This window comes from Temnothorax americanus, unplaced genomic scaffold (assembly GCF_048541705.1).
Source record: "Temnothorax americanus isolate GAGA-0224 unplaced genomic scaffold, ASM4854170v1 Scaffold39, whole genome shotgun sequence".
In the NCBI taxonomy this organism is placed as follows: domain Eukaryota; kingdom Metazoa; phylum Arthropoda; class Insecta; order Hymenoptera; family Formicidae; genus Temnothorax; species Temnothorax americanus.
Window position 1 is genome coordinate 295,845 of NW_027509536.1, and position 26,784 is coordinate 322,628.

Here is a 26,784-nt window from a genome sequence, read left to right on the forward strand (position 1 = left end):
TAATTCTGAAACACAAAAATTTTGAAATTATAGTTTGAACTACATCGATAAATTAATTTGCACACATTTTTATAGAAACTGAACCTTCTTTAATTTCTTAATGCATTAAAAAACAAATTTACTAAATGATATCTACAAGTAATGTAATCTTTACATTGTATCTCTGTATCTATGTGCAATTTAAGAAGATATAATATGTTACAAATAAAATTTATTTCATGATATCAACAGCTTCTGTTTATTACGACAGAATGTATATATCTTACGAATATTGTTATAATGATGTGATAACTCATAATTCATTAAAAATAAAATATCTCTCTCGAAAGGCATGTAAATGTCTCTAAATACTCTTATTCTATGTCGTCCGTAATTGAGTGTGACAATGCAGCGGTTTCTTTTGTACGTGCGGATGTCTTAGCAACCTCACAAAAAGGAATACTTTCGGTTTTGTTACGAGAATAAATCGGATCGATCAGAAACGATATTTCCCGATACAGAAAGCTGACGCGGAATACACTTCACGCAGGGACCTCATTCCGCATGGACGATGCCGCTGGGCAGAAGAAATCAAACGGACTTTATCCGGGGTGCTCAGAATCCGATTATATCTACCCCCTGTCGACTTCTTTTATCCCTGCAATTTCCGCTACCGTACTACACGCTGCTTCTCTCTCTTGAGATAACTGGATCCGAGGATGAAACTTAATGTGAGAAATTGGGGGACATCTCCAAAAAAACTGAAATCGATAATGTGTTGTGTTTCTATCAACATGCCTGATAATTCACTTTTCTTTTTCCTCCTGTTTGTACTTTAATATTTAAGATTAATTAAATGGACATTAATTGACCATCGTCAAATCTCGTATGGGCAAAAATGTGTGTATAATAAAAACTGATCTTTGCCTTCGTCTTGTACTACGTCACTGCTTTATAATGCTCTATAAAAATTGAATATCATTTATTTGAGATAAGTTATTAATATCACCTATCACCGCAGACACATTCTCGACGTGAGCGCGATAATAATCTGCAAATTAACGCTAGAATTTAATTTCCTAGAGTCTCCGCGATACCGGCGCGGTTGATGCATTTATTACGGTATAATGACATCGCCGGTTCATTTCGCAAAGATTTCCCAAGAGCGCGGAGCTTCTCGTCGACGCACAAAATCTGCCACCCTTGTTGTCGGCCTCTTTACAACGGCGTCTACGTTGAATTGCATTTGCAACGAAGTTGAACAGCAATTTTCTGTCAATCGACACGTGCCCGCCTTGTGAGAAAATGCATTATCCGCAGCCATGGTCGGACGTTCCATGGTTACGGATGTACATACATTGCGGACACGTATATCTAATGGCGTATGTTTCGTCATGAATAAAACAGCTATACTGCCGGTAGAAACCTTTGCGGCGGGCAGTGCGGAATATTCATATTTCATGTGGCTTTCAGATCATCTCAAAGCACTACGTTAATGTACGGAATTCGCCGAATAACGTGTGTCAATAAATCATGGATACTTGCAAGATTTTGCAGGTTACTTACTTGAATATTAAAGTCCAAAAGTTTATGCATGGTGAACGCGAGGTTTACCGGACAATAAAAAATAAATAACCGCAGCATAATAATTATAAGAGACAAGGGCATATCACAGGATATATGTGCAAACTTAGAAAGAAAAAGAGTAACAAACATTTATAATGTGCGTAAAATATAAATTAAACAGATTTTTTTGCATCCTTTGTGTCAGAACTCTCTTTTAGTAACTACTCTTTTTTTTAATATTGCAACTATAGCAACGGTGTATTAATTTGTTAATAGCGGTTCAAAAATAAATCTATGGCCGGTATCCATAGTCGGATCTTATACAATTTAAGACCGTCTTAGAGTATAATCTTAAGATGTTATAGAACCAATCACAGGCCGCTATTCATAATCTGCAAATCTTGTATTAAAATCGTCTTAAGTCTAGTCGAAGGGAGTCTTAAGACTCTATCCAACCAATAAAATGCTTAGCATCTTAAGACATTACTTAAGACGGTTTTGAAATAAAAACAAATTATGAATACCGTCCGTAATAACCTTTGCCCGGCTTATGTGTCTCAGCATGTAAATCTATATATCTTATTACAATTATATAGGATATATTTTTGAAAGAATATATAAGTTTTGAAGGAATATCGCGAGCGAAACATTGTCCTATTACGACATAAAGTGCGATCTATTATCGAGTAACAAATCAAATTAAAATTGACTTGGTTTTTAGAGATTATCGCTCATCGATAATTATCGCGTGGTTTGAGTAATTTCCTCGTTATTCCACGTGCTAGCTTTTTGCGGTATTAACGCGACATTGTACATTACCCGTTGGCGGATGTTGCGTGACGTTTTCGCGGATGCATCGACCATCAGGGTGCACGGCGTTCGCGCGCAGGTCGTCACGTCCTCGCATTGACTCCCCTTCGATTTATTCACTTATCGCGACATGACGGGGCACCGTGGGTCGCATATTAACGCGAATGACGAGCATCTCGCCTTGAATAGAACGAGTATATTCGCGCGGACGGTGCATTCGGCCGCCTCCCGGAGAATTTTAAGCTTGAGAGGCTTTTTAAGATGGCGCTTGTAAACGAGGCACTCTCGGTACACGGTCTGTAACGTTAATAACCTTTGCCCGGTAATGCGGAAACCCGAACACAAAAAACAGACCGCTGTCGTCGCTTTCTCGCACGTTGCGCGACTTTCTTACGCGCCGACGTATAACAGCAGTGCTCGAAAATGTACAACTGTATCTTACACAGCCTTAAAACTTAATTTCTTAATCACACCGTAAAATTTTGCGCTGCAAAATGTATTAAACCAATAAACCACGAATTTTGGGATGAGACCGGACACCACACTTTTGTCTTACGTTACAATTTTTTATTTAACACATACGAGTAATTCGTTATTACTTTTTATTACTTCTGTTGCTACCTTAACTTTCCTGATTGATTTCAACGCGTACAAAATTCATAAGCTGTAATGTAATTAAAGTGACAAAGTTCGACAAACCGTAGATCAAGTTATATTACAATATAAAACGTAATATATATATATATATATATATATATATATATATATATATATATATAATATCAGATCGAGTTGGGAAATTTTGAAGTAAAAACGCTAACACAGCCGATCTCTGGACGAAACTACTTTAACGGGCCTTCCGGTCTGTCACCATAAGTCATTAATACCCGTCCACCGCTGGCGATATATGCAACACGTGCGACTCCGCTCGCCGTGATTTATGCAATGCTGTACCCGGTATTACTTTTGCCGCTCTGATTTATTTTAGTCCTTTTCTTCGCACCAGTAAAGGCTCGTACATCAGTGTTCATGAATCATGCGCGCCATTATATACCGTCCGAACAATAGTCTAGGGAAACAAATTCGCGCCTCTCGATGCGCGCGTTCGTCGAACTTCCGTACGCACCTGTTGGGACCATCCGCGAGATCATCCCTCATCCCCGTGCCTGCTGCGCTCGCGCAAGCGACAAGAATATTATGTGCGCTACTCGGGATTCGTCGAGGAACAATAAGTGTGTCCTGCGGGAACATTGAACGTCGTTCGAGCAACGGCAGATTTCAGCTGTTAGACAACGACACGACGAGACACGGGTTGGAGAATGATAAATGGGATGTGTCTTAAAGTCTTCGTGGCCATGTAAGCGATCGACGAGAAACCTGAGATACGCCGCGAACGACAGGGACGTCGTTACTAGCTATCTCATTTCCTCGTGTCAAAGATTATCTTGCACAGCAACGTTTGTTTGTCACAGCATATAATTAATAATGTAATCGCCCACAAATTAGAGTTATATTTGCTTGTTAAAAAAATGCCGAAGTTATAATAAATATAAAAAAGAATTTTTTATATTAATTTTTTTCTCATATTTTTTACTCTTTTACCTTTTTTTATCAGATTTGACGATAATAATTGATAATGTGCTGTGGTTTCTTTCAATTTAGGTGCTAGATAGATTCAGAGTTCGCATGAATATATAAACAGAATTAGTTAACCCGTGCATCTATTACGATATCGTGCACCTCGTGCTTGTCGATAAACACGATACACTGTTATCGGGTACTCGGACGCTTTGAAACAGACTTACTACTCGTCTAGAGGTGAACCTGGTGGCATCTGATTTGACTGACAATTACATTTCAAATTGCCCTCTAAATTGGCCCGTGTAATTGCTCCCGAGATGTAATTAAACCGATAGCCGTTTCCGCGGGTTTCGTCAGATCTGACGGTAATTTCGTGCTAATGCTCTGTCAGCGGACTTTAATCCGATGATCGTGAATCAGCCGTTTAATTCGCACGCATTTGCGTTTGCCTTCTAAAAACAACTGAGTTTGTGCCGTGCACGAAAATAAAGCAAGAAAAAACATCAGCAATGTAATCATGGATTAGAAGACTTTTAAATCCCCTATGACTATTTTCAATAATATTAATTAATATGTTCCTTTTACAATGGATTTAATTGATCCATTCCAAACAATATTTTTAAAAAATTACGTACGTATTGTGTGCTTGAGAGATATTATGTTATATAAATAATTTTAGAATTCTATACAATGAAAAATTTACGTTAAATATTTTTCATGATATGCATAATGTTCTCAATTTTTTTACGTGTAAAAAAATATTTTTTTATTTCGTCTTTTTATTTTCCAAAAGTGCAGATTTCTTATGGATTATTATTTAAGGATATATGTATATGTAACATTTGATAAAAGAAACTGGAGAACAACGTAAGCCATATCATCCGCATGTAGTTACTTGGCAAACAACGATCTCGATTATCTATTGAGAATGTGAAGGGAAATTTAATATGGGCTTTACATGACGTCCACTCGTTCTTTTGCATTCTAAGCGCTCCATTCTTCCTTTTAATGCAGCTACATAATCTCTTTATACTATAATGTCCGCATACATAACTTTATACGCACGCGCATAAGTCTTAATATTAAGAAAGTATAAACAGATGTAAAATTACACTTTTATACGATCTCTCATATTGCACTTCTCATCTCTGCATTTAAGCTTTTTCCCTGCGCAAATTATATTTATACTGCTTTACAAGTAGTATCTGTTTGTACATCTGTACTCTGTGAACGATGGTGCAACATGAAAGGCTCATTACGAATAAAATTATGGAATATTACATTATAATCATATAAAAAGAATACAACTTCAATTTATTATATAATTCATTAGTTCAGACATCGAGATTAGTCGACTAATCATTCTTCCCGAATTCAATGCCAACTTTTTTTGTGACAAAGACAGTATTAAAGACGTCACGTTTAAGTCACGTTAATCTTTATACATATTGTAATCTTACATCGCGCTGTGTCTCTTTGAGTTTGTCAGGATTCGTTGAACAATTATACTGCTAGTGTGACAGAGCTTGCGCCATTCCACTACAAATAATAGTGATGTGTATAATCACGTTATTTAAATAAACATGAAAGAGCATTTCATATCATTAAAATTGTTATACCATGTTTCTCTCCTGGCTGAGGCATTACCTCCTTTGCTCGAGCAAAAATGCATTACATATCTGGCAAAGCATACTCCGAATGCTTGATGAATTCTTTGTGCAGCAAACGATGTCTCGTACATAATGATGCGAATGCGCTCCGGAAAGCGTCGTTGATTTTAACATATTTTAACAAGCATTTGTACAGCAGCAAGATCGCCTTTCACGAAGATCGCGGCAGAAATTGGTCGCCAAGTAAAAGTAGAAGATTTCGTCCCTTTTCATAGAATAAACACGCTATTTGTCCTTTTCGTCGGCGACAAAAGGGGGACCTGGCGTACCTTATGCAACTTATGCGTGCCCGTTGAAAGCCGCGATGATATAGATACAGATAAAGCAAGAAGCATCTCTGGAAGAAGTAGTCTGTAGGCATTTATCTTCCTGGATAAACGTGAACGAGGAAAACAAACGGTGACTTGCAAATATAACCCCGCTCGCTTCTTCCGCTAAATCGCGGTGGCTCGTCTTTTCTCCGCCACTATACCTATCAGTCCGATTATGCAAGCCGCCTCCTTCTCTCAGTCGTCGCACCGTATCCTGGACGTTTGATAAGGAGGCCAAGGAAATTTCGTTCGACCTCGTTCAAACGAGATCTTCTCCATTTTTCCTCGGCCGGATCGGCCGCCGTGACGAATACCGCCTTTCATCGCGACTGGCCGGAAATGGCGGCATGGAAAATCCGGCGTAAAGCTTTATGCGATTCCAGTGTCCTTCGGACAGTAAGAAGGGCGCGCGGGCGGTAAGATGAAAGGTGCCGCGGGTAAAGAATCGACGACACGTAAGAGGATAGCGTAAAATCGGACGCGAGTTGCAGCGCGCGAAGACGCTGGCTGCATGAGGTGAAGAGAGACGAGAAAAGGGTGACGGAAGATGTGTGACGGCGAGAAAATAATGGCACGGCGGAAATCGAGAAAGAGAGGACTGTACGAGGAGAAATCATCGCGCGAGAGAAATGAAATCCGGGTGAATGCGGAAAGATGAAGAGAAGTATTGTGGAGACGATCGAACGGAATCGGCGAAAGAGAATTGAGAGAAGGAAGAAAAAGTAGCGAGCGGCATTTGGCGTGGTAGTATATCAGAAATTTATGAAGAGAAAGAGCGAGAAAAAAGGCGTAAAGTGATACAATCTGACGGAGGAAGTAGGGAGCCATAAATCCACGAGTTTTATGAATGGGCAAAAACGGTTATAGAGAGAAAGCTATTACGCACACGGAGATTCGGAATTAGCACAGCAAAGTTATTTTTAGAAGCTTTTTTGCGACAGTACATGGGATGATCGCTCGAAATTGATCGTCAAACTTTGGAGGCTTACCCTAATCATTTCAAGGATTAGAAAAAAAAGAGAAAACATACAATCATAGAATCGAAGGGACGTTCTAAAGCGGTATAGATAATAAAATAAAAGCGTAATAAAAATCATACGCAGCTGATAAAACTTTAACTATTCACTTTGCGGCTACACAGTCCTGTGATAAATATTATAAATTAATCTATAGAATATTACATACGGTGATATATACATATGCAACCACATACAAATACATACAAATTCTCAATATTATTCTTCAGCGCGTTTACAAAGCAGGCTGCATTGCTCCGTATAGATTTTTAGTAGGTAGGTAGGTACTATTAAATGAGTGAACATATGCTCACAAGTGTTTACGAGCACCTGCAAAACCCGGGGCAAGGTGTATGCGTGCGTTCCATTTGTTCTACACACACGCACATGCGCGCACGTGAATAATTCGCTATTCGCGTGTAAAGTCATCGGTTATTATTGGTAATGTCGTTTGTTAGCGTAGTTTGATCATCGCGCGGCGATACACGCACATGCACACGCGCAATAAAAGCCGTTAAAAACACCTCCTAGTTAAAACTGCATTGTTCGACTGCGAGATAAGCGATAGGAGTGAGATAGGTACGGTAATCGCGGTGAAAGCAAGTGCGTGGACAATTTGAATATACTTAATTAAACCCGGCAATTTTTTGCGTTTCCGTAACGACATTGCGGTAATAGTACAATACAATCTTCGTTGTTTTTTTCCAAAGAAATAATTCAGCGAAAGAGGCTAACGATTACGACCCGTATTATAGTTTATACGGTGAGAATGACATCAGGAAGAAAGCGAAGAATGCCCGATATCGCGTGCTCACATACGATCGGCAGTTTATCTCCACATCACATGTCATTATCGGATGTAATAGATTCCATGAAACTTTCTGGCTCGATATGATTGCGTCAATTGTCGTAAACTTTTTGCACGATAAGTCATTTGTGAGAGCGCGTGTGCGATATTTCGATTTTATTACTTGCATTCAGCAATTTTATTACTTGCATTCTGGATTTAAAAAGTCATAAAAATATCTTCTCTTTATCAATATATTTACATGATTGTAACTTTTCAAAGCTTTACCTTACATTAAGTGGCCAAAATCATAACACATAAGAATTTTATTCATTTTACATCTATTACTAAAAGAGAGGAATATCGTGTTTCCTGTGCAGAATTAATAATAAAATTATAAATCCATTTTACATAATGCTTTCCTCGTCATGTGTATATTAATTATAACCAGACTGTCGTTGTACTACTTTGCAAGCAGTGACGAAACTTCGTAATCAGGAAGATGTTTACTCTCATAAAGAAATAATTAAAATGCAAATGCATGCTTGAAACTCACTGTCATAAAATATGAAAATAACTTTCGCGTACTTTAAGATGTTATGAAGCTATAACTCAATAAAAACTTCTTGTTCGGGAAATCAGAACCAAGGAAATAAATTTCAATTTCTTAATCGCTTAACTCTTTGCATAATTCTGTTTATAGAATAAAGTATCTGCGTTTTCTGAGCAATAAAGAGATGCACGAGTAGCAATTAAACCCTTCTACCTTTCTTAATCATTTATAGGACGAGTTTTCTGTAGCGTTTTTCTTTTAAATCTGTCTACTGACGATATTTAAGTATACATGTAGTGCTTACTAAATTAGATAATAAGCCATTTTGAAATAACAAAATAAAAATATATTTTTACAATGTGTTATAAAATTTCGGAATTACACAGACAATATAAAAAAAATAATTAAACATTGAGATCTGGGATTTTTCCACAGTGCAGTATACATTGTAGCTATTTTTCGCGTTCGTAACTGAATCAAGTTCAAAGGAAACAAGCGACATTTCGATTTTTCCCACTAGAATGTTCGCCGATAGTGTGCTTGAAGAATATTACGCGATCGTGTACGCGAGAGAACGGTGATCTGGTTCGCTCTGACGCGGCATTGACGGTAAGCTGGCTGCTGGAAGGCCAGGTGACGGGACATATACGACTCTCGACGACGCGATCTTCGGGGCTTTGAAGCTTCGGGGGCACGATCGAAAGCCATTATGTCTCCCACCGACTGCCTCAATGGCGTCGGATTGGATCAAAGAGGCTCGCTGGGAATAAGCATGTTTACGTAGGCTGCGTTCCTTTTGGGCACTCACGCGCTGTAAGCTGCTGTAAGCATCATTCTATCTTCGTTGCACATTGAATATCAAACGAAGATAGAGCGATGCTTACAGCGCGTGAGCGCCCAAAAGGAACGCACCCGTAGTACATACGCTCGCGCATGTACCAGCCCACGATATATTCGAGTAAACTGATCCACATCGATATCCGGCGATATTTAAGAAGCTTAAACGGTATTGGTGTATTCCAGATCTCTCCCTCTCTCTCTCCCCCTCTCTCTCTCTCTCTCACACACATTTTTGCTTCAATCTGGACTACTCTTTTCCTCCTTGTATCTCTCCACAAACGGAATAAAAATTATGCCGGAATCTCTTATTTCAGCATCAGGATATTTTCAACATTGTTTAAATACTACGTTGTTTAGATAATTTAATGTAACAGAGTACATGTAATAGTATAAGAAAACTAATATATTTTGTAATTGTTTGTACGTATACATATATATATATATATATATATATATATATATATATAATGCATATATGTATATGTATATATGTATATAGAATAGTTGTAGGAATAAAGTTGTACGATTTAGAATCCTGAATCCTTTTCTCTGATTTATCCCCTCTTTCTTTCCATCAGTCTTCCTTTATTGAAAAAATTTAGTGAAAATATTAGAAAATGTTTTATTTGTTCCAGGTATGTACGGAACGAAGATTCGCACATGTACATATTCGTTAAATATGATGACCCTATCCTCTTCTGATGGTGAGAGATATCATAATTATTATCATTTACATTTATTTAGCGGCCTTAATTTATCATGCTTATTCAGTATTTTTGCAAAAATAATTGCAAACAAAATGGAATCACTTATGGCTTAAGGAATTAATGGACACTATTATAAAATAGGGAGACCATAGTCTAACCAAACCCAAAAAATGCCACAAGCAGTATTTAAAAATACACACGTGTATCATGGTGCTCTATATTCATTTAAAATTTTAAATCGACAGATTTGTAGAGAATAAAAGGAGAATAATAGGGTTTTATTAAAATTAAAATTAATAATAAAATTGCTATAAGTATAAACCTTATGACTCCTCTGTGAATGTTGAGAATTTAGTTCAGCACGTTAAATTGACCTAGCAAAAGTGAATGGTAAAGTCTCCTTCCGCTGTATCATGCCACGAATATTTTTCAGGGCACTCAATCTTTTGAAGAATTTTCTTATTCTTCGGCAATATGTCGTAAAAATGTTCATAGAACGTTAAAAAATTCCCGCAGACTTGACATACAATAAGATACGAGAAAACATATCAATCATAGAGTGAGAGACAAGTTTGACAACTACTGCCAGTCATTAGATGAAACAAAGTTTGACAACCACTGTCCCTGCGGCAAGCTCGACTGTCTTCCACAAGAAGTGTTTTACGAACCTTCATCAGCGTCGATATCGAACGCCAAACATCGCCCGTAACACATATTGATTTTTCCTCCTATCTCGTAATCCTCCGGTACTTCCTCCTACCGATCTACTTCCCCGCCCGCGTGTTTTTCTCAGCGACTTCCGACTGATTGCCGGTTTTCAATTCCGCGTCGCGTTTCCGTTCGCTTAATCGGTTTTAATTACGGTATTAGGTAGCTACGGTTGAGAACCGATCCTAGTTAGGCCGCCATTCATCGCACGATGCGGCGCACGAGCTGATTCTCGCTTCATTCTGTCGGGCATCCAACAGTATTAGTTTTCACGTCTTGTCGATTCGTCGTTCGTCGAATTCGTTACGATTTCACGTACCCTATCCATTGTGAACATTCAAACATCTATCTACGAAACTCGAAAGATAACCTCTTCTTCTTGAAAAATTCAGTTGAACTCGCGGAATAAAAATTCTTTTTAATTATGATATTGGTCGAATCATGGCAGAGAGAAAGAAAGAAAGAGAGAGAGAGAGAGAGAGAGAGAGAGAGAGAGAGAGAAATGACAAAAAGATAAATCGAATTGTATAAAAGCTTCCTTTTAAATATTATCAACCTTTCTCCATAAATTATTTGATTTAAAAGTTTGAAACAGTCGGATTATTTTATTACGCGAAAAAAATCCTCGTGACGCAGCAGATTCGTCGATATGTGTATTTTTAAAAAACAATTTTTTCTGCTGTAATAAAAAAAAGTGCCATACTTCTTATTTCACGAAAGCTATTTTTTGACGCAGTCGGACGAGCGTTTGACAAATGTTCTAAAATGTTTTATTAAATTTTTTTTACGTTTATTTCTCTCTTATTCGTTTGGAACGAGCTATTCAGCCGTCAGTGCTCGATGCAGTAGGTATCTAATGATGACTTCATGATTCGGCCGCGATGAGTTAAATAGCAGACTAAATTTTTTGCTCGCTCAGTGCATCAACAACGCACGAAGAGAAAGAACGAGCTGAATGCAATCAGGTTTTATTGTTTTTCTTACTAATGCTGTTTGCACTAATGCTGTTTTCACTGAATACACGCTATTTCCTACGCGTATTTTTTTCTATAATTATTTTACCGCACCGAATGTGTTTCCTATGTATATTCATTACACTGAGTAATATAATTCTCTGAAATAATAAAATGAATTATTTCATTGAAAATAGCAGCTCGTACATTTCGATATTTCTCAGTGTACGAATTCGATGTATGTCCGGTATCTAACTTGAACTCGTACATACATTCGATGATTTCGGATTAATTAAATATTCCCAGTTATGTAAAATTTCAGAATATAAAATCGTTTTTAATTTTTTAATACAAATAATCGGAGTGTTATCGATACTTGAGTACACTTTCATGGAAGATATGAATATAAAGAATTTTCCTGTCACAGTAAAATTGCATTTGCTGTTGCATATTCTATGTGAAAGCGTTAAAATTTTATTACAACCAATTATTTAATATTGACGTAAAATCTGTTTTATTGAAGAATCTTGTTGGACAAACGTGCTAATAAAAATACAAATTTTCTACTAAGGAATATTTAATTTGCTTCTAAAGTAAAATATAATGTGTATTTAGAAAATATTATATTATATTAAAATATTAATAAAAATATTATTAAAATTGTTACTGCAGTGAGAATTATTCTAGCAAAATAATTTGCAGACAGAGCAAAATTATTTTTAGCAAATCTATTTAATAGTAACTAGTAAATAATGATACTTATAAGTAAACTTTTTCTCTGTACATACGTGTAATATGATAACGTCTCAATATTAATTAGTAGATCAATTTATCAAATTTGTGTGTTTTATTTTATTACATATTTTAGAATTATTCAATCATGTTGTGTAAACTACCTCATCCCAAAACCAAAGATCGAATTCCACATGGAATATCTCGTTATCATAAGCCATGCGAATTCGCAACGAGAAATCAATTAATTGTGCTAACTGGCGTGATGAAGTTTGCTTTTCGTGCTATTATTCGCACGAGTAATCAATTCAATGTGTTTCTCTTTTACGATTAGCTTTTACAAACATTACTCTTATGTGAGATTAGAACAATCATAATACAATGTATTTGGGGTTAGTGTACGACAACGTAAACGGCCTCCGTTTTATAAATAGCGTCTTGAAAGTTATATGGCAATGCCAAACCATTTTTCTGTGTTCGTGCTCGGGCAGGAAACATTATTGGCAGGCCTTTTCGCTTTCTCTCTCTCTCTCTCTCTCTCTCTCTCTCTCTCTCTCACTCTCCTCTCTTTTTCTCCCTCTTCCACCCTCCCTCTTTTTCTCTCCGCTTCTAAAAATCGGTGACATCACAAATCGCGCCTGCCTGGCGTAACACTTTTGATAAAAAAAAAAAAGGTAAATGGAGAACTGCCAGTGCATACGACGATTTTTGTCCAGCGCGGAATGCCTGCACAGTGTTAGCACCGTGTGAAAATATGTTTTTTATGATATTGTGGTGGTTTATTGTTTTTGAGCTGGGACGTGCAGAGAGAAATAGACCGTACTTTTGCTTAAAAAAATATAACGGAATTGATTATAATGCTACTTTATTCAACATATTACATTACAAATAAATACAGTAAACCTCCATATAATACAGATTCGTATAACACGACGGAAAAACTTTTAATATTTGTTTGTTTTAAAGCAAAATAAAAAATTGTATATATTTAATACTGCTTTTTAATATTCATTTTACAATTTTTCTAATAAACACTTACATCTTTTTATAAATGTACGTGTTCGTATAATATACACAGTAAAAAATTTATAATGTCCCAGAAAGTCCACTCTAAATTTTGTGTTAAAATAACACGATGAATGAGTTATTTTAACACAAAATTTAGAGTGGACTTTCTGGGACATTAAATTTTTTACAGTGTATAATCCATATATGTATAATCAATATGACTCGTATAACATATGAATTCATGTAACACGGAACGCATCCCCTGTGTTATACGGAGGTCTATTGTACATTATTGCTATACTGTTACGATCTGCAGTTATAATACATTGCCCTGTTATGTAATACACAATGGTCCATAGTAGTTCTTTTTCAATCCCATTACTATTTATTGCTTATTGTTCTATCTAAATAAAGAAAAATATAAATTGCTATATATTATTCTTAAATATTATAATTAATATTATAAATAATATATTTCTAAATATTATATAAATCATGTAATATCAAGTAATCAAGTAATGTCACTAATATGTGCTTTGTATCTATAAGTGCGTAAACTTGCGTGATAGTTAAGCTTTATTATAATTCTTTATATACAAGAACTGCATTTCGTTTTTTTTCCCGATCAATGTGATCCAGTGGCAAAACAATTAGCTGTGGCATTCGCATTACATCTAGGTTTCGATGCTACGCGTAAACAGAACTATTAATGTGTCTCGCGTAAAATCTCGTTACTCAGCAACTTTCGTCCGGTATATAGCAACGAATTAGATTGCCTGTACTTCGTTAGCAGTTCGCAAAATTGCATTTTTGTGGATGATATATACATCGCGCGTCGGACGTCGTTGTCCGATCTAAATCGATCTGTCACGGCCAAAGCGCAGGCTTTTCCGGTTAATACGCGAGATTGACCGAAATACTTTGCTGGTGCTCAAAACAATTAGTATTTTAATTCAATTTCTGAACCGTAGCTATACGGATTTGGCATTTAGAAACGTTCCAAACAAGCATGTTTTTTGCAACAAGCTTTCCATGTAAATGCCATTTTGCTAAAATGGAAAAATCCAGAAATCTTATTGCAATAAATATGTTTAAAAAAAATGATTTCAAATATTTTCGAATTTTTTAATCTCGGCAGACAATATTTGTTCGTACAATAATTCGTTCGTGAATATTCACCCTTACACTGACGTGCAGTAGTTAAATTTTTCTACCAATGCAACACATTTTTACAATATATATGTGATGTGATTAAATAAGAAAAATTTATACTCGTAAATAACGTGTTTCGATTAAAGATATGGCCAATAACCCACGAGAGTGACCCCAACTTAGTCAAATTTTATTACATCACGACCAAAGAAAGCGATACCTTGTCGACATTTCCCAATAGTGCCCAGGAATCGATAATGGCCAAATTCGAGGGGTCGTTATCGATTCCTAACGCTGACAAAGTATCACACTTTATCCGCCCTTAGCGCTCCTTCGCTCCTTCTGAGACTCGAGAGTCCTCGTTGATCCAGCCCAGCGAAGCGAAACGCGCAGTGACTTTCCGCAGCTGGATGCATTATCGTACCCTCCCCCGGCTACCCAAAGCCATGCGTGGAACGATATTGACGGTAACTTTTCCCCAGCGTCCGCAAACTTTTGGCCTGCGTGGCTTGAAAACTTTTTCATGGCGGCTATCTTATGAAGGCTCGAGAAAGAAAGTATCTCGTCCCGATCTTCTCTAGGAGAAGACTTCACGCCTGCGGGACGCGCGCGAGACTGAGTTCTAGCGTATAGGAAATCCATTAAGGGTTGCAGTCATTTTCGTGCGCTCGTCGATCATCTGGAAAACGGTCCGCCGTCGTCTTAAGGGCAGATTATAGGCACGATTAATAACGGCGATTAATAACAATAAAGATCGCTGATGAACACACTATGTTACTCCAAAATGAACTATGAATGTGTGCTACCTACTTTAGATAAATTATATACATTTTTGAGAATTGCTAAATAAATAAAACACGAAAGAGAGAAAGAGAGATAGAAAGAGAGAATTGTCAGCATATTTATCTTATAATTAACATAATGCAAACGTAACAACTTCTATAATTTGTAATTCAAAAATTTTGACTAAAACTTCTTAAAAATTATGACTATTGACACTATTAAATTTGGCATATGAAAATGTGTTACGTAACTATACTTAAAAAAGTAATACGACATATATATATAAGTGTTTTATAACAAACAAATTTATCAAAATGCCATTAATTAAAATTTTCAACTGCGCTTAAAGCTCCAGAATTACGCTCCAATAGAATTCGGCTTACAATTAATGGAATCAGTTCTCTCTGTAAAAACCGTCATAGATAATATTCTCACCGAGGCCGTAACTAAAAATCAATCGAGTTTCGCACGCCGCGACGTCTCTTTTTTTATTAAAAAATTTAGGACAATTAACGAAGTAGCACAATCGATCGCGTTACATCATTTCCGTCATCATTTTATTCGGCGGCAGAGTATGCGGAATGCGTCGCATCACGTTACCAATTTTCACCGTGTGCCATTCGACCGCACAAAACGGCAGATCTCCCTCTGAATTTAAAGCACACTGCGGATTCCCGCATTATATGTATATGAAAGAGACGAGCGACGAATTGGTCTGACAGATTAGTTTCGCAAAAATAAATACGATACCAAGATACGTGCTGGTAACGCGCGTCGTCCAGCGCCCGTCGCGGAGCGAGTAACGGCGGATAAAATTGCGACGATAGAAAAGAGATCGGGGGTAAAGATGGTTAGATAGCGGAATCCCACTATATCCTGCTATCCGCCGCCGTCGAATGGGTGCAGGTAAACGAAAGAGTCTGAAATAGCGAACAATCGAACAAAAGATAAGTGTCTATATAAAATCGGACGGTGTTTGGACCTAACTGGAAAAGACATAAAATTGTAATGAGTACTTAGAAGTTCAAATTTATATTTGAACTATCTACAAAGAGACAGAAAAGAAGAGACTCGAGAACAACAAGCAGAATAGATTGTAATTCGTTTGTTTTGGAATAAAAGTTTCCGTTGCCACTTTGTGTTTTATTAAATTATTGTATACGCTAAAAGTATTTGCACTTATATTTGTTAATAACGTGCATTCCAGTAACTTTTAGAAGATAATATTTATAAAGAGGAATCATATTTGTCACGTAAAATAATATTGTTTTATAAATATATTGAAGAAAATCGAGAAAGGAGGGAATTTTTGTCAACGGAGGATATACGGATATAGATCTGTTACATATCTTACTTTCCATAAAGAGCGAAAGAAAGCAAAAGCGGAAGCTCAACAATACGATTCTCATACATATGCATCGCGCCAGTTTTGGCACCGGCGTTACGTTCAATTATTCATCGGTGCCTCTTTTCCGAGCCTCTGGTATAAGTCAAATTCTAAGTAAATTCCGTAACCATTATATCGCTGTCAATTTCCAACTTTTAACAGTGCGGCAATAGAAGAGGATAATGATTCAAATAATGTTCCGACGTTGCGAGTTACTTGGTAACGACGTGTATTTTCATCTCTATTTAGTGCCGAATTTAGCTAAATGCGGTTTGCTGAATCTAACTTTGATTTAGTTTAATACGAAAACAGCGTTTTGCCGCTAACAACAGACAGGCGCGTTTAGCAGTAAACGCGCGATGGAATGACGTCAAAATGTTACGTTATTCGAGCGAAACTGATTCGCAGAGCTCTGATTTCACGAGCGACGATTCGAGATGGCTATCTTTGCGCGAGGATACCCAAGCGGAGAAACGGCGAGAAATCGAATAAGGAAGAGACAAACGGACGATTTTTCCGTTGGGTGACCCACGCCGCGCCCGTTGCACGAAAAACTTTCGAAGAGTTCGCCGTTCCGCGAAAGTATGAAAGTATTCCCCAGCGAGTAATTTCATTTATCATATGGGACATCGTCATGCACGGCGATTATAGGCGGCTCGGATTACACGGCGTGCCGACGAAGAATCGTGGGACTTCTTGCGAGAAGTTGAACGTCATAATTCTCCGCGGTCTCGAACGCTTTTGTGCGAAATATTAGCCGAGAAAGCAACGTTCTAGGAGGTGGCCGCTGTTGCGAGGAACGACGAGAAAATCGTTTTTACAATCGACAGTTGTATCACATTCGCGCGCGCGGAGCGGAGCGCGAAGGCGAAACGGCAAAGAAATGGCGGAACTTTTCTCCGCTGTCACCGCCGTACGTCAGGAACTATAAATTACGCGTGACCTCTTTGCGAATTCTCGGTGACATCCTCCTATACGCTACCTCGATGGTTTCGTCGAATTCTTTCGCCCGCCGGCGAGTTATAACTCGAAACTTCACATCGTTCAAGTGCACCTGCAACGTACTTTCATTGATACGCGTATATTTCACTCCATGCATCTTTCAAAAGTATCATTCGTATGTTAATATAAAATTATCGTTAAAATACAATTAGTGAAAATGTAGCATATATTTTATACATTGATTAATTCTCATTAAAAAGTTTCTCAGACGTTCCTTGTTATTAAACGATTTTGATGTATGTATTTTAGACAATAAAAATAATGAAAGATAATAAGCACAGCGTTATACATCCTTTGTGTAATTATCTGCGCGAAAAAAATAAGGATTTATAACATTATTTATGTACCGTAAAGTCTGCTTGTAGCAGAAGAGATAGAGAGAAAAACTCGTTAATGAATCAAAATCCTCCTGTTTGATATCCTTATTTAAAAAAGTTTTATTTAAAAAATAACCTTTATATTAAGATGTAAAATTTATCAGCAGAAATATCTCGACGTTATATATAACACACACGTGAGGACTTAAATTAACATATTTTTTTTGCACCTAATAATAATCTACTTGGTATTTTTGCATGATATAAGTTGAATCTAATAATACATTAATTTAAAGATCAATTATATCATATATTTATATAATACAATTTTAACAAGAGTAAATTTAACACTGTATTTGGATTAATTTGAGAATATATAAAATAAAATAAATTCACTTTACATATATATTCTTTTACTTAAATATTTTTTAATTACATACGCAAAACATATATTCTACTCAATTTACCAAAAAACACAAGTAAAAAAACTTATTAAAAATTGTTACAGATCGATCATTCAATATCTATACAATTCTTATTGTTTTTGTTTACTGTACATGGAATTACAAAGCACCAATATTAAAATCTGATTACTTATGAATCAGGATTTACAACTAATGTCGAAATTGTGAATATATTCAGCTTTCGCCCAAGCCTCTCTCTCTTCGCAAGATAAACTCGCCGCGTTAGTACGTTATTTTTTCTCTTTTTACTCCCCTATAAAACGGAGTTTGTCGCAGATACGAATACGAAAAGGCTTTCCCAATCTCTTCTCGCAATTTCTGTGCGACTTCGATATATATACAATTCTCTTTCTTCCCTCCGATATATAAGCAACCGTTTATTTTTTTATCTCCTCAACAGTTTCGTTCGTTAATAGCTGCCAGTTTTGCATTACGTTCTCATTGATTGTACTTCACATTATATCCCACTCCATATTTTCACAAGCACGTGGAAGAATGTCTGTGAGAAATACTCGCACAATATTCCCCAGCGCTCCGCGTGACGTAAATTTCAATACGATCTCTTTATCCTCTTTTAACGTCGATATTAGTTACCATATGTCGACATCGTTATATAAACTCGATTAAGGAAATATTTCGCGTGCATCCAATTCTTCGCTTAAAATAATTATCTATTTACATGTAGCAGCTCAAACAGGAGTATTTCATGCTGGACTTAGCTTTCAGTCCGTTATTATAACAGCTTAACAAATGAATACTTCTGTTTGATGCGTGGCACAGCCGCGCTTTAATAATCCACGTAATATGGTAGCTCATCCTGCGTCTCTCTCATCTTCTCGTCCTCGTATCTTTCAGAAGATATATCCTGTGAAAAGCGCGTTTATTTAAACCTGTCTTACCGTTTCACTCTAACGCGCCGGGAATCGCCGTGAAACAGTTTCCGTATCGATTTCTGGCAAAAACTTCTTCCGCGCCGCGGCTCTTCGAAGGATACCAGGCTGCGCCAAATCTAATCTCGGCTGCCAGCGGCGGCTATTCGGTCGGAGATCCTCAAGTCGCCGGGACTGGCGGACTATTCCTGCGGCAGGAATGCGAGTGGCTACCGGACGGTGAGTATATATATAACGTACGTGAAATGCCTGGTAATTCGGTAACTAATTGGCACCGCGACGCCAGCTAATTTTATGCAAATCAGATTTCGCTATTAAGAACGCGTGTACATATGAGTACAGCGCTTGCTTCTTTCTATGGAATTTGTTTCTCGATGCGCGCTCTGCGGCGTTCCTCCTCGTTTAATAATAATAAATTTAAGCCCCTCTTTTTTTCCTCTCCCTTTTTCCTTTCTCTCCTTTTTTCGTCTTGGTCATATTGTACGGTTATCCATCTTATTTTTTTATCTGCTTTCTTTATGTTACGGTGTTCTGGGAGAGCTTACCTCCTATAGGATATGAAATAAATCCCTGTTCTGCTCTCTACCTCTCTTTCACTCTCCTCTGTGCAAAAGCTGGTTCGATGAGAGAGGATCCGACCGACGGTCTTTCGCCGCCAACACAATTCGACGCGGATGCCTAAAGTGAAAATATTCGTGATAGATCGCCAGTTCCGCGTTCGCGTTCCTTAATACGTTGCTGGTGATCAGTAATTGTAACGACAAAACACTAAATAACATAATTATGTAAAAAAATATATTTTTATACCCTTATACATATTGCACATTTATGCCACCATTCCTGTGCTTTATTATACCAAGTTATTATTTCGAAAGAATTTAATAATATGCTATGCTGCCTGTTAGATACGGAAAGGTTGGTCATAATTTATTATCGCGGATAGATATGATGTCCTGTTTTAAATCGAGAGTTAGGTACGAGTTTAACAGAATTTCACAATATTATAGACATCATAACTGTTGCTTATTATGATGACAAAAAATATGTTGGTTACACGTATTGAACATAATGTATGTGCGGCGTTATTCGCTTTAAAACCAAGAATGATCAGCAAAGCCCAGGTTGACAGATTATTTTACCGATCTTATATATGAACTTAAGTGCTTTCACGTCGTTCACCGTCAGTGGGATGACTGATCGCGGAACAGTCCGCTAAGCGAAAAACAAAGTATGCGAATTTTTACTCGCATTTCTCATTAATTTTATTATTAAGTTGCATGTTATGAATTAAATAATGTCGTATATTAGAGAAATATGTAATTCAACTTGAGACAATTAACACAGTTGACATAATGAGAAAATGTAAAGAAAATATATATATAGTTGACAGTATATAAATAACTTAATGTTAAATCGTCATTTCTTAATATATACTGATAGTGGGTACAGATTTAGTATCGCAGGATAAAGAGAGATATAAGCTTGAATCCTACGGTATCTATATAGCTTACAATGTAGGGATTTAGATAATCTATGCAATTAAAAATGGGGCAGAGAGAACAAGGAGACAGGAAGGAAAGAGGCGGTAGAATATCGGAATAGAATGCTCGGATCCGATCGAATAAATCGAATGACCCTCTTTAGATGGATACAGAGAATCGGCTTAACGGTGGATCAGGTAGGAATATATTCTTAATCGCAGACGGGGTAACCCATTCCTTGACAGGTGAAACAAGGGACTACTAAAACTGCACGTTTTAGATTATCAGCTTAGTAGAAAGTATATCTGCGACATAAATAAAGCTCAACACCGCGATACATTTAGGCTCACTTCAATGTCGTACTTAACACGTAAGACACAAATAATTTTAAAAATCGTGGAAGAAACGATAATGATATTAAGAAAAAATAAGAGATGTAAAAAGTAATGATCATCATAACAGTAATGTAATAAAAGAATAATATGAATGCGATAACGAAAAAAAAAACTGTTATGATATTCGGGAAGTGAAAGCAAAAATATATGAAGCAAAGTAAAGATTAACGAAATTCATTGTCAAGGAGAAATCGACTTGCCGTACACGCTAAGAAACCTTCTACTAAAAGCAAATATATAGCGATTCTCGTATAGTTTGTACAAGCGAAATGTATCACAATATTCGTGGCTGTATCCCTAATCGTATAACTTTCCGAAAAGGTATCATTGAAATATGGCACGGGGAAAGGGCCAAAGAAAGCGTCTGCAGGCTGTGATTTGCGAAGAGACGGAAAGTCTGGAAAATGGACGCGAGGGGAATGCGAGCGAGTCTCGCTTGGGTGGGATGCCGCGGGTGCTGGGCTGTCCTTGGTCGGAAGGGGACATTGCGAAAAATACGAGCGAGGATTCTAAGGCGGGCGGTAACTTGGGACTGAAAACTCCATTATCGTCGCGTGAACTGAATAGCAATGTCCGCGTTGTACCCCGGGGAAGAGGCATGGCAAGTGTCGACGAGAGACGGCGACAGATGTGTGCGTATTTTTAAGTAGATCAGCTACGCTTAATGGCGAATTAAACGGGTAGCAATTAAGGTTCGCCGGGAAGGGGGACGAGGGCGCGAGAGATCGCCGGTCCCGATTTCAATCGTAATCGACGATCCGTACCGACTCGTGCGCGAACATGTAAGAGGGATTAACGCTCGCGATTCGGTCCACGAATCCCTGAATAACGAACAACGAATAACGATTTCACCGTATGGCGGGGCGAATACGAAAGTTCGAGTGGATTTGCCGATGGATTAATATCGTCGCTCAGCGATGTCTGATCAAAACGGACGTGCTTAGTATGAAGTATTAACTTAACTTTCTACAACCGTATATGAAAGAATACGTTGCGACTTTAACTTGTTGCATTTCTACGTCAAATAATCTCCCAAAGAAGAATTGTTGACGTTTCGTACATCATAATGCGTTCAATAACAATATATTTTTTGCACAGTTTAAAATTTTAAATTATTTTAAATTTACAGCATTTTTTAGTTGATAACTTAAATTGAATGTGCTTGTTAATTACTGCAATGTTGAATAAAATTATATTAATATACCACAGTAAAAGGTAAAGAATTTTAGATTTTAATGAAGATGCTCCCCTCATTTAAAGAACATTTATACACGGTAAGAAATAGAGAGGACGAAAAGACCTCCATTTCAATTTCCGCGTTATCACCGTGGCTAAAATAATTGCTACGGAATCAGCTGGAAAATGATAGAAACGTTATAAAAGAGGAATAGGGACTCGCGAGAGATCCTGTATAGAAACACGGAGAGGAGAAAAAAGAAAAAAATGAAAAGAATAATGAGCGAGAAGAAAAAGAGCAAGACGGAATAAACCGAGCTAAAAGATATTCGTTACGACTTCTGACAAAGCCGTAAGAATTAAGAGGAAAAAAATCGGTAGCTAAGAAGCAGATGGATGGAAAGAAGACGTGTTACGCAAATAGGCTCAAGAAAAAAGGGAACGAGAGAGAGAGAGAGAGAGAGAGAAAGAGAGGAAAAAAGAGAAAAAGATTGAGGGAGAGTAAGTCATAATTTCGTTCACAAGGAACTCTATAAAGACCAGAAACGAAGCCGAAAGCGAATCGATCGGCGCGTTCAATTCCCTCCCTTCTCCGCCCGACTTTTTCATCGTCCATCACTCCCCTTTTTCCCTCTTTTTCCGTCCTACCTCTCTCTGTTTCTTTCTCACCCTTTGCCTTTTTCGCGACTGTGGTGTCCTTACTTTTGCCGGAATGCATTCGCGTAAAGAGGACCGGGCGGCGCTGCGCCCCGCACTTTGCAAACTCGTTTCGTAACTGCAACATGCAAGCCGCATTAAACTGATTGCGATTTACGGCTACGCGCCGTCGGCCCTGTTGCGCCACATTATACTGCGCCACAGAGGAATTTACCGGCCTTGCTGTCGTTAACTTTGCAGCGACGGCGTGAGGCTGAAAGAGGCCTCAGAATTTCCGCGTATCGGCGTTCAGAATCCTTAGAATGTATAGAAGCGCCCCGAGAAATAACAAATGCGCGAAATCTTATAGCGATCTCGAGTAATTAAGAATTGGAAATAAAAAAAATTTATGCAAATTAAATTTGAGAACAAATGATGGGAGAGTCTTCAGTTAATTTTGAGTGAATTTTATTTTAGCTCTTCTTATTTAATACTTAATTGGAAATAACATTAAAGATTGGAGGAATATATGATAAATATCTTTATCATTTACGTTAAGGAAAAGTATTGAACATAATTGCAGCGATACGAATTGCGTGGCTTTGGAGCAAAGTAACAGAGTAAAAAGAGTTGGCAAGAAATGTCGGCAAATACAGATTCGCAATGCTTTCTGTGAGCTGCGGAGTAATTGATAAGGAATTTGGACAGGGTGCATCTCTCTAGAGAAATTAACGATAAGCCATCAAACTTCCGCTGATGTGAGCCAAGTTTCGTATATAGAACGAGACGACGCTGAGTCGCACTTCTTTAATTATTTCTTAAATGACTGATACGTGAAACGTTAATTAAAATGCCTTGGCATTTAAATGGCATTTGGTGATAAATCGAGCAACTTGATTAATGTTTAATATAAAGAATTTTTATGAGATTAGTACACACCAGGCTTTAAACGTATTTTAATTATTCGATGTTCTCCAAATAAGATACGTTAGCAAAGAATTAAATTGTGCAAATAAGTACAATATGATTAATTGATTCATTCATATTTTTCTTATCATTAATATTCATTAATGATTTTTCTCATTATTAATTTTATAGCTATTCATTGCTCATTAACAACGACGACGATTGATTAACACGTGATGTGATCAACAAGAGCACGCCTCGAGGAGAAATGATCGCGCTAACGAGGATGGCGATGATGTAAATCGCATTAGCTGGTTAATATATTGAGGGGTGCTAATAATGGGGTTTAAGAGGAGTGAAGCATCAATCGATACGCAATTTTCTTCATACTTTATAACGACACCGGCATACTCATTTCCAACTAACGATGACGGATGTAATGTTATAAATTTTGCGTCAATTATTTGCAACAAATAATTTTATATACGATATATTATGATATATGAGGCTATATATCACAATAGTAATTACATTTTTCACGCGTTACCTATTATATGTCCCGTTGGGTATCTATGCTTTGCACAATCATATTTTTAAATTTTGTTGTTGAAGGAAAATAAATCATTGTCTATGACGTTTATTAATATAAATACTAGAAGAGAGATATATTATGAAAACGTCAAACTTAAAAGTTCCATTACTTTATAGAAATTGTCGCGATAGAAATTTTTCAATAACTTTACCGCTATTCAATGGCGTGTATACTCTATCGCTTAGTGGCGAGCACTTTTGTCCGTGCACATACAAAACGAGTATATATACGGGTATTCAACCATAATCTCTCTATTGCCGTTCCCTCCAAGGCTAGTCGCAAGACGCTGGCTTATCACACGTAAGCGAGTGTATCGCGCTGATAGGATCTCCCGAATATATATACAAGTTGCTCGAAGAAAAACACATTTGCAAAGTAACAAGTCTATATTTTTACGGCATAAGAAAACAATTTTTTCTTTGTACAACGTAATATCAGCTTTCTGATTATTGCGGCGAATAAAGAACGTCGCCTGTTCAGTCTGATCGCGACAATCCATCTACCGAAATAAATCGTTTTCTGATACCCGTGGAAATTCTAACAATAATCAATTCTTTAAAAAAGCAGGAATTTTGCGCTTGACGTTTCTATCTATATCTCTCTCTATTTATAAATATGGATAGATAATGATATATAGACAACATAAACATCGGTAAATATTACACAGACAATATTTATTTTCTTTCAATAATAAAATTTAAAGTATATAGTAATGTAAAATAAAAATATAATATTTTAAAAAATCTATCAAAATATGTAATAAATATGCGTTATCTATCTATCATCATTTATCATAAAATTGTTTTCAGCGTTAAAAATTCACTGAACTGAATAAAAAATATTTAATTAATGTAGAATTAATGTAGAAAAATGCATAAATATATAAATGTGTATATAACATTTTTAAAATTTTTCAATATATTTATATATAATAAATATTATATATATATATATATATATATATATAAATGTATTAAATAAAAAATAAAAAAAACGTTGAACAATAATATACACCTTTTTAATATCCATTTGTGCATCATTGTGATGTAAAATGATATAGAGTCTAATGGGATTTTTCCCTGCTACTTTCACGACCCTGTGCCAACAAAATTTGCTGTGAAAATCTGGGTAGGTTACCAGGAAAGATTATTATCTTTTCGCACACTATATAGGTGTTCTCTTTTATAATACGAAAACTGTCGTATAATGACCAAACTAAAAAAAAGTCAAATTGACTTTGTATCTTCTAAAACTTGTTTGCAATAAACGATATATTTGCAACGTCCGGTTTTTCAGTTTTTTAATATTCCCAGATACTTCTCTTTCTCTCTCTTTTTTTTTCTCTTTCCCTGTCTCATTTTTAGCTCTCTCGAATTTCCCATCAGTTGAATGGAACAACAAAAACTTGTACTTTGTATTGTGAAACTGTCGCGTATCACGCATACAAGAGAGTTACATTCACTACGGCCTTAAAATTAGCTCGCGGATAACTTGCGTGCGTCATGTGATTCGAGCTCGCGAATCGCATTACATACTCATTCCTTTTTCCAATTTGTGCGCGCGGGTACTCGCGCGTAACACAAGCTCCACTCGAAAATTAGTTTTCTGTCCTGCGAAACGAAGTTAAAAAAAAATGTCAGCGAGGGAAACGTCACACCCGGGTGGCAGAAATCCGGAAATCCTAATTTTTCGCGCTTGTCGCACACGCGCGCGTATCTTCGCCAGACCGCTCGAGCACGTTCGCTAATTAGCGCGATGCATGAATCGTTAGGTATACCGCCGGCTGCCGCGCTCTATCCTCCTATTGCCCGACACGCAATCACAATTGCGATGCAATGCGGCGTTTAACGGAGCGGAGCCAGGTAATGTGGCGCGCGCTCAGGTACATCCGCAACCCTCGAAACTCAACGCAACTCGTACGATACGCCGACCACCGCGCGCCGCGCCACGCCGCGCCGGCGTGGCCTGTGTGATAAATGGCGATCAGATCTTGAACGTCTCTCCCTGGTAGGCGTACGCGCTGGCGTGCACTCACGTAAATCCCATTATGGAAGTACCGAATCGATCCCTCTGATAAACTTCTGTAAAATCGGTGCGAGTGCGCGAGATCGAGGAGGAGCGCCGAACTTCCACCGGCCGGATATGGAAAACGAGTGAAACGTGATTTCAAACTGCGATTCCCATTACATTCTCTTGATATACCTTTAATTTGTTGTTTGTACAGGATAATTTTGCAGAACGCAAAAGCATATAAAATGAAGCCACACAAATACAAGCAACTGCGTCATTTATTTTATTCGTGGTAGCTAACAGTCTATCACGACTGTAATATATCTGATATCTTGATAAACAATTTTAATTGCAGTATTCACTTACTTTGCC

At 37.2% G+C, this 26,784-nt stretch overlaps 1 protein-coding gene and 1 long non-coding RNA gene across 9 annotated transcripts in view; one reads left to right on the plus strand and one right to left on the minus strand.

The window, feature by feature from the left end:
* Positions 1 to 26,784, minus strand: part of LOC143902247 (uncharacterized) — a 214,784-nt gene that overhangs the window by 138,811 nt on the left and 49,189 nt on the right. Inside the window, exon 1 of one of the 3 annotated variants that reach the window (XR_013258311.1) lies at positions 2,365 to 3,012. The exons of 1 other annotated variant lie outside the window; for it this stretch is intronic. This is a non-coding gene — a long non-coding RNA (uncharacterized LOC143902247). Of the gene's footprint in view, positions 1 to 1,545; positions 1,653 to 2,364; positions 3,013 to 26,784 lie in introns of those variants that run through there. One more of the 3 variants, XR_013258313.1, reaches the window with a different exon arrangement.
* Positions 1 to 26,784, plus strand: part of Dop2r (dopamine D2-like receptor) — a 211,393-nt gene that overhangs the window by 80,125 nt on the left and 104,484 nt on the right. The window lies entirely within an intron of this gene.